This window comes from Pinus tabuliformis, chromosome 1_2 (genome assembly GCF_031772625.1).
Source record: "Pinus tabuliformis cultivar Carrire ecotype Pingquan chromosome 1_2, CPIR1, whole genome shotgun sequence".
Lineage (NCBI taxonomy): Eukaryota > Viridiplantae > Streptophyta > Pinopsida > Pinales > Pinaceae > Pinus > Pinus tabuliformis.
Window position 1 is genome coordinate 428008897 of NC_142298.1, and position 10318 is coordinate 428019214.

Consider the following 10318-nt stretch of genomic DNA (forward strand, 5'->3'; position numbering starts at 1 on the left):
ACTGTATTAGGCACTCCATAAGCCACGACAAGTCACATTTAGAATTTAAGTCAAGAGGATGAGACTTAATGCATTCGACAACCTTGGTACGCTCAGTCACACACTTTGAGTTCAATGGAAAAAACAATTTTGTATGTTTGTTGTTGTTAATGCAATGGATCAAATGGGAGACTTTTGGAGCCAAGTTTGGATGCCTTCCTCACCAAATGAAGATATTTTTTGAGGCTAGAGGCACATCATCCTACTCAATAAATGGGGCCTATCTGAATTAGGGTGGGTTTTAGAGATAGTATGTTGCAGTGATTTAGTGTGAAGCAGACCCTTTGTGCCTTTAGGATCTTGTAGCAAGTGGGAATTGGACCATTATTCAAAGGGATTTTGGAAATTTGGAATGATGGAGAGCCATGATCACTAGAACCATTTTCTCTTCTATGAGGTTATAGTATCATAGTTGTGTTATAGTATCTATCAGTGGAGAAAAGAAGGACAAGTTAACTGTCTAACCAAGTTGTTTCTCTCTATGTTTGACCAAGTTTGACCTGAGTTGACTGAACTATTTTAGGCCGAGTTTGACCAGAGTTAACTACGTTGCAAGAGGGTCACATGCACAAGAAATTGACAACAGTTGACCGCAAGATCCGCAAGGTCGAAATTTGACCGCAAGAGCCACAAGGCCGAATTTTGACTGCAGGCTGATTGTTTGACCAGCTTTGACTTCTGAGCATTTTGGTTGGTTTGTCCAACGTCGACCAACTGCTACTTTGACTAGGTTTGATTGGTATTTGGATTTGTACTTGGCACAAATTTATAGACAAATTGTTGACATGTAAACCTTGTCGAAGAATAATTTCTCCTAAGAAAAGTTGTTGGGTTTTCTCCCAAGGTTGGATTTCCCAGGGTAAAAATATTGTCTTTGTTGTGCATAGCTATATTTTCTGATCTTTATTGTTTCCACAGCATTTATTGTTGATATTTTCTCAAGTTTAATTGATCAATGATATCATTGGCATAAGAATATTGTGTGAAGAATCATTAGGTAGTAATTATCTGGCAGAAAATAGAATTCTATTGTGCTCTTGTAGAAAATTCAACATGGTTTCAGAGCCTTCTTGTTGAAAGAGCAGCCATTGAAGTTAGCATAAGAGACAAGTGTTCAACAACTTGACAAGATCTTTGATCTCTTACTAAATGATGTGAAGCCTCATAATGGAAGACAATTTGAAGAATGTTACCAATCTTCAAAAGGAAGTTATTCCAGAGCCAGAGGGAGATGAGGAGAATGTCTTTGTCTCCTCTCTTTTAGGCACTATTACAAATAGAATTGATGTTGGTTGGTGGATAGTAGTGCTTCCAAGCACATGATAGGTTTCCAAGATTCTCTCACTGGTTTGATAAAGAAATATTCAACATTGCAAGTGGAACTTGGAGATAATACCAAGTATAAAGTGAAAGGAGTTGGGTCAACGTCATTTCAGCTGGAGTCCAGAGATTCACTGCATATAAGAGATGTTTTTTATGTACCCGAATTAAAGAAGAATATGTTCTATATCTTAGCACTAGAAGATAGAGGTTATCGAGGAGCATTTATGGATGGTCAGGTTCTTATATGGCCTGAGGGCTCAAGCATGGACTCAACAAAAGTAATTGGTGTTCGAGAGGGAGGTCTATACAAATTGATAGGATGACCAACCTAGGAATTAATACATGATAATATGATTTTATGTGAGTTATGGCATCAAATATTTTCTCATTTTCATTACAAGGCTTTACCTGCATTGAGGCAGATGGTTACAGGCCTTCCAGAGCTCCAGGTAGAACATGATGGTGTTTGCAAGGGATGTGCACTAGGCAAGAATGCCAAGGGATCTTTTCCAAGTAGTGATAATAGGTCCAAGAGGATCTTGGATCTAATGCATTTAGATGTATGTGGACCAATGACAACATCATCCTAGGGTGGCTACTTGTACTACGTAACATTCATTGATGATTTCTCTCGAAAGAATTGAATTTATTTTATGAGGACCAAGGTTCAGGTTTTCAGCAACTTCCAAGAGTTCCAGGCTCAAGTGGAAAACTTGGCAAGAAGGAATATAAAAGTTTTGAGTTCGGGTAATGGAGGAAAGTATACTTCCAAGGGCTTATGTGATTTTCGCAAGGATGCAGTGATCAAGAGGGAGTGGATAGTTCCTTACAATCCTCAGCATAATGGAATTGTGGAAAGGAAGAACAAGACTATTGTGGAAGCAGTGAAGGAGATGATTCATGATTAGGATCTACCCATGTTCTTATGGGCAGAGGAAGCTAGCACAATTGTTTATGTTCAGAATTGAAGTCCTCACCATATTTTGGAAAACAAGACTCCTGAGGAGGCATTCATAGGAGTGAACCTAGAGGCTAGTCATTTGAGGATCTTTGGTTGTCCAATATATGTTCACGTGCCCAAGGAGAAGTGGAAGAAGGGTACTTTTGTGGGATACAACAAGACTTCGAACGCCTACAGGATTTACATTCCAGGACAATGTTAGATTAAGGTTAGTTGGGATGTTATTTTTTATTAGGAGATAGATTTCATGAAGTCTAGAGAGTCCCACATGGAGATTGATAATGAGGAGAAAAAGGCTCTGAAGAATGAAAGTATAGGTCCTTCTATTCCAGTTGTTCATTCTACATATGATCAAGAGAAGTCAGCAGAACCAACAAAACCAGTGGAACCATCGAGAGATGTCGCAAGAACCTAGAAGAGGCCAGTGTGGCTTCATGACACTTTGCATGATGCAGAGGGGCATGCAAATCCCCATGGTACTTTTAAGGAGAGAAAAAACCATAGAGGTACTCGATTTATATGGCATTGATGAGCCACATCATTAATTTTGAGCCTTCTAGTTATGAGGAGGAAGCAGGCCAGTAGGTTTGGAAGGATGCCATGATGGAGGAGTATTAGTCCATTATGAAAAATGATGTGTGGGAGTTGGTTCCAAGACTAGAGGGGAAGTTAATGGTGACTTCCAAGTAGATCTACAAGATCAAGCATGTAGTAGATGACAACATCGAGAAGTACAAAGTGAGGTTTGTGATGAGAGAGTTCTCCCAGGAAGGAGTGGACTATGAGGAGATGTTTGCTCCAGTCACCAAGTACACTTCTATTAGAACTATTGTTTCTCTTGTTTTTGTTATGGGTTGGAAGATACATCAAATGGATGTAAAGACCGCATTCCTCAATGGTGTAATTGAGGAGGAAGTGTACATAGAGAAACCTCAGGGCTTCGAGGTACATGGGAAGGAGTCCCATGTTTGCAGACTGAAAGAAGGATTTGTACGGACTCAAGTAGGCACCTAGGGCTTGGTATTCCAGGGTTGATGGATACTTGATGAGTTTGGCTTCACCAAGAGTGTTACGGATCCAGACCTTTACTACATGGTTGTTGATGGTGATCCTTTGATATTGGTGTTGTATGTTGATGATTTGTTCATCACAAGAGTAGAGAGACTCATCATCGGGTGCAAGAGGGAAATAGCCTCGAAGTTTGAGATGAAGGATCATGGCTCGATGCACTATTTCTTGGGATTGGAGGTGTGGCAGAGACCATATGAGATCGTCCTCAGACAAGGGAAGTATATTGTCTGTACTTTGAGGAAATTCAATATGATGGACTGCAAGTCCATGGCTACACCTATGGTGACCAAATTGAAGAAGTTGAGTGACTTTGCTTCAAATTTAGATTTGGTGGATCCCACAATGTACACACAATTAATTGGATCCTAGATGTACCAAGTTGACTTCAAGTCGGATATTTGCTTTGCAGTGAACATCTTGAACCAGTATATGGTTGAGTTAAGGCATATACATTGGGATGCAATGATGCATGTGTCAGGAGTGAAAAGGACAAAATGAGCACCTTGAGGTGCTACTTCAGCTTGGGATCAGCTATGATATTTTGGTTTAGCAAGAAGCAAACATTTGTCGCACTTAGTACAACAAAGGCAGAGTATATCCCAGCCAATGTTGCAATTCAAGAAGCAGTGTGGCTTCGAAAGCTACTTGTGGGGCTATCTGATTAGGCGCTTGAGACAACCTTGATATTTTGAGATAATCATAGTTGTGTTAGTCTTTTGGAGAATCCAATTTTCCATGACAAGTCAAAGCATATTGATATCAAATACCACTTCATCCAAGACAGTGCAGAAAGTAGTGAAGCTCTAGTACATATCCACAAACGAGCAAATTGTGAACATTCTCACCAAGCCTTTGTTTAGAGAAAAGTTTGTATACTTCAAAGACAAGTTTGGCATGATGCAAAATGTTTCCCTCATTGAGAGGGATTGTTGATGTCCTTGTAAGATTGGGCATACTATCTCCTAAGAAGCCAAAAGGACTTGCTCAGGTCATGTTGATTTAACCAAGGGAGATGGATACATTCACCTCAGAAGCTAGAAGGACTTGGCTAGGTCATTTGACTAGGGGTGAATGGCCCAGGGCAACTGCAAGATTGGACAAATATTCTCCTAAGAAGTCAGAAGGACCTGGTTGGGTCATGCTGATTTGACTAGAGGAGATAGATGAAATTCACCTGAGAAGCAAGAAGGACTTGGTTGGGCCATGCTAGTCTAGCTAGGTGTGAATGCTCTAGGGGTAGATCCTCTCCTAAGAATCCATAAAGGACTTTGGTTGAGTCATGCTCATTTGACAAGAGGAATTTGATACACTTACCTGAGAAGCCATAAAGGACTTTGGTTGGGCCATGTTGATTTGGCCAAGGGTAAATGGCCTAGGATACTCACATTACTACTTTAGGATGGAATGGTCTATAGACATCCATGTGAGGACTCACATTGCCTACTCCAAGATGCAGTGATCTATAGACGTGCATGTGAGGGAGACACTACATCAACATAGCATGCTCATGAACTTTTCTTAAGGAAGGAGAAATAGGAGAATACCTTCCTCACTAAGAGGGAGTGTTGATTTTTTGTAGCATAGGGAGATATTCCCGCATGCCTAAGTCGGCCTAGAAGAATTAAAATAATATTTATTTTTGGAGTATCATGCAGGCCCAAGAAGACAAGTCGGCCCAACTTGTGAAAGGGTGTGTCCCTTTGGTTAATTTACCCCCATTCGACTAGTATATATAAATGATGTGACATCTCATTTTCTCCACCAAGCAAGCAAGTTTCTTCTTCATCTTTCTGAGGTCTCTTGGACAGTGGTGCATGTGGAGAAAAGGAGGAAGAGTTGATTGTTTGACCGAGTTGTTTCTCTCTTTATTTGGTCGAGTTTGACCTAAGTTCACTGAACTGTTTTAGGCCAAGTGACCAAAGTTGACCAAGTTGTAGGAGGGCCACACGTGAGCATGAATTTCACTGTAGGAGCTGCAGGGACAAATTTTGACCGCAATTGACTACAGGAGCCGTAGGGTCGAAGTTTGAATGTGGGCTGACTATTTGACCAAGTTGACTTCTAAGCATTTTGGCTAGTTTGATCAACTTTGACCTACTGCTACATTGACTAGGTTTTCAATGGTATTTGGATTTTTGGATTTGTACTTGACACATATTTCTATATAAATTGTTGATTTGTAAACCTTGCTGAAGAATAATTTCTCCTAAGAAAAGTAGTTGGGTTTTCTCCCAAGGTTGGGTTTCCCAGGGTAAAAAAAAATTGTCTCTATTGTGCATCGTTGTCTTTCTCTGATATTTAATGTTTATGGTGCATTTATTGTTGATATTTTTTAAAGTGTAATTGCTCAATGATATCAATGGCATAAGAATATTGTGTGAAGAATCATTAGGTAGTAATTATCTGGCATAAAATAGTATTCTACTATGCTCATGTAGAAAATTCAACAAGTGGAACCTTCAATACCATGTAATTTATAGTGTTAACATTGTCAATTAAACCCCATGACTTGTTCTTCAAGGTTGATGGTATAATTTCCCAACTACATCAACCATTCCACACCTAGCACCATGCCCATCACTTCAAGCGATAGAGCATAGAGTCCTATTTGTAGTTCCAGTTCTTGTATTTGAATTGAGACTTTATGACATTTTTCTAGTTCTTTGACCTTTTGTCCATTAGCAGTGAAAACAATCATGTCCTTGGTGGGGTACATGAGAAGATTAAGTTTTTTAACAACAATAATGTCTACATAATTATGAGCACTACCAAAATTTGAGTATTGGTACATTTCTATCTTTTATGATTTCTTTAAGCTTTCGAGTCTTAGGTTGTGGTTTCTTTATGATGGTTGCTAATGGAATTGTAGCTTTGCTTCCCTCTTTTCTGTTGAAGGAAATGTAACTAGGTTCAGTCTTCATAAATGTACTTTTGATATTTGTATTTATTCAAGAAAAGAAATATTATTTTTATAATATATGTCAATGAGTTTCTTGCTCATTGAAATAGGTCTAGCACTATTTAAAGTGATATAGGTGAGTCAAATAGTCAAAAGAATAAGTTGAAGACCTTAAGGGCATGTTATACCTTGTATGTATATGTATTATGGTCAAGAGAATACCTCCAAGCAAAGTCACAAGCATCCTCCAAGCTACGACATCCTAAAAAGAAGAAATCCGAAGCATAAGAGCAGTCCTCAAAGTCGGCCTACAAACAGTTGACTAGTCAGCCTTCTAGTCGGCCTAAATGGAGGGACAGTCCTCTATTTATAGAGGTTGTCCACTCCAATACAACGCATTCATTCAAGCTCTGAAATCAGCGAGGAGATAAACCAAGAAAGGAAGTTAAAAGGGAAGTCTATAGGGTCTCCAAGGGTAGTGAGGAAGAAGGGTATACAACCGAAGTTAAGGAGACCATTTCTAGGGCAGCTACAGCCACACGTGCAAGGATAAGGAAGGTTGCATGCAGTTATGACAACAGTGACTAACAGCGCACCATATCTCATTTTTTAGGGTTCAAACCAAGCCTACAAGACCACTCTCTCAAGCGAAGGATCAAGGAAGAAAAGCGAAGGTAAGAGGGTTGTTCTAAGGCCCATTACAGTCACACGTGTGAGGGAAAAGAAGGTTGCCTCTGCTGTCATAACAACCCTCCCATTACAGTCATACAAGAAAATTGATTGGTGAAAAGAGGAAAGGAACCATCATAGGAAAAGGGTCTCATCAAAGGTTTCTCCTCTAGAGCAAGTGCAACAAGGTTTACCAACAAGTTGAAAGAAGAACGAAGTGCAGGAAGGAGGAGGACGAAGTGCCGGGGAACAAAGTGCCGGAAGAAGGAAGTGTCAGGGAACAAAGAGCAGAAAGGAGAAAGGGCTTGACTTGTGCTTGAAGGATCTCTTTGTCAGGGGTCTAGGGTTTGGCATTGATCAATCGAAGCTTCAATAAGAGAAATTCACTAAACGGTTTTCCTCTCAAGAGAAGAGAGGTTTTGGCCCTGGTAGAGAGCCAACATCTTGTGTTCTTGTTTTTTATGTTTTGGTAGCAATTTGAAGTACACACATGCATTAATAATAAGAAGAAGAAGAAGAAGCTAATAACGAAAAGTAAAAATACTCCACAAATTGTTATCAAGTAACGAAGAATCACACTACACTACTTTGCCCTCGATTCTTCAACATTTTCTTGGTGACCAAACCTTATCCTTTTTGAGATGTTGTGAAATGTATTTGGCAATCAATATTTGTGTTTGATCTTTTGGAGTAATCATTTCTCTTTGAAGTTCATTTGCTTCATTTCTATTTTCTTGGGCACATGAGATTAAGCTAGTGACACGTTTTGCACTGTTTCGTCATAGTCATAATCTAAGTTGTATGATATAGTGATTTCATCATCTAGTTTATGGACTTCTACTTGTTTCCCATTCACTATTCAATAGTAGTGTAATAACATGTCTTCGCATCTATGCCTTGGGAGTCCAACTTCTTCCACACTTACAATAATTGTTTTCTTTATTTTTCTCCTTTGATTAGTGATTTTTAGTGGTGTAGTAATCACCTATAATATTGTAATTAGTTGTCTTTTTGAAAATCCAAAAGCTACCTCACATTGAGTATTGAGCTTTCTTTTGATTATCTTTGTCATGCATCTAGCTTCAACCAAGTTCGTAGGTCTTGATAATCTCAACTCAATATGAATAATGGGTTTTAATAATTAAATATACAATTTAAGCATTCGATGATTTGTAAGTTCTAAGAATCTAATAGCTAGCATTTACCATTCATGGGTATATTAATTAATTGTTCCTATTTGTTGTAAACAAGCAAACTTGTAAAGTTGCCACCACATCATCACGAAACCTTTATAAAAAATCTTTTGTGAACATTTTCCCGATTAACATGTAAACCACTTGTTTTCATTGACCATGAGTTGAACCAATCATAAGCATCATCCGCTAAGTATAGGGAAGTTATTGATTTATTCTAGTTCATTAGCAGGTGGGTCCATAGTGAAAATATCTTCCAATATTAACCCACATGATAGCTTTTTTCTTTCATCTAGCCCATCATATTTAGATATGTCAATTTTGATTTTCTTTAGACAACCTTTTGTTTTGATTAGTCATTCAATTGTTTCAATTTGATCATTAAATATGCTCACAATTTCATCGTTGTCATCATTCCTCATTCTTAATAGGATTTCCCATCATTTCTTGGACTCTTCTATTAACCTGTAAACTTTATCTCCCTTTTTAACTAATTTATTGATTTTATCCCTCAGTTCTTCTTGTACTTCTCCTAACCCCTTTTAACCTTCACCTAATTCTTTGTCCATTCTCAACATTATTAAGACATTGTCTTATGTTGTTGACTTCATCTCTACATAGATTAACATGTGTAACTCATCCTTGGTAACCATCTCGGGGTTGGTTTTTTTCTTTTTGAACTCCATTTTTTTTACTATTATATCACATATATAAAATTATTTTTGGAAAATCAATTTTTGTGGAGAATGTTCGGAGAAAACTGTGTAAAGAATTTTTAATCCATCCGGCGTTTTGGGTAGACACTACACCCATCCAAGGGCCAAAAAACAAATTGATATCAACCGAGTGATGAGTCTTTAATAGAAAAGAATATAAGTTAGCCGTTGAGGAATTATTAATAATTAATCAAGGTAGTTGGTAAGAAAAAAGAAAAAATTAAGGGACCAAGTCAAATGCCTAAATTATATATGTGTGTGTGTGTGTGATAAAATTGGGGCACCTAAAGATTATGGTAAAAGAGCAAGAGAATCAAGAATCTCTTATTTCCTTCCTAGAAAGACTACGATATTGTAGTCTTTCTTGTAAGGAAATGAGAAGAATCAAAATTTTTCCTTTGACTACCATGGATATTAATTGCAAATAAATCATCTTAGAATTGCTTCCGCCTATTATGGGCCATTTCTTTCCTTCACCAATGGCACCCAAGTCCCACTTATTATGTTGTAAAACACAACACAATTTATATGTGTTGATTTGTGATAGCATCGGATGTGCTCTAGCCATGAAAATTGGTAGAGAGGCTAAGGCACATAAGATCTCCAAGACCCAGAAATGGTTTGGGGAAATTCCCCCCGTTGGAGAGATTAAAATAATTAATATTTTTAATAGGGTTCATAAATATAAACTTAGGAAAATTAAAATATTAATGGGTAGTAATATAAAATTGGGTGAGAATGTTCTAAATGACATGCATCAAGCCAAATCTAATCTTAGCCATTGATTAGGGACTTAATCTCGGTCGTTGAAGACTCAACAAGAAAAGTATAAGAAGAGACTTGAGGGTCAGTTGGAGATACACCAAATTGATTAGTCAGTTCGATTTTCTTGAGCGGGGTTTTGCTGAGAGAATCGAGCTAGTGATCTGTTACAGCAAGGGGAAGTTCGGCACGAGGCCGAGAATACATAGAAGAGAGGCAGAGATAGTGCCAGAGAGACAGCGCAGAGCCTGGGAAGGCTAACGCAGAGGCAACTGGGACTTACACAGAGGCTAAGGAGGCCAGCGTGGGTGACGCAGAGGGCCAGAGGGCTGATGCAGAGAGCCAAGGCACTGACGCAGAGGCTAGCAAAGCTGACGCAGGGCCAAGAGGCAACGCTGGGTGATTTTCGTGGGGCAGAGTGAGTGCTAGAGAGCTAAGAGGGTGACGCAGTCCCTATCAAAGTGACGTAAAGCAGTGGAGAAGCTTGGAGCAGCTTTCATTGTCCAGCTAAGGAGTTGTCGTAGTTGTTGTGGGATCGATCATCCAGTGATTGATCAGCCGAAATATCTGTCTCAGAGGAGAGGTACTTCCGTCGAAGGCATTCTCTGTTGGGTGAGCCATTTCTAGCACCCTAGTTGTATTCAGAAACTACATAATAATAAAACCCTCATATTTGTTGCATTGG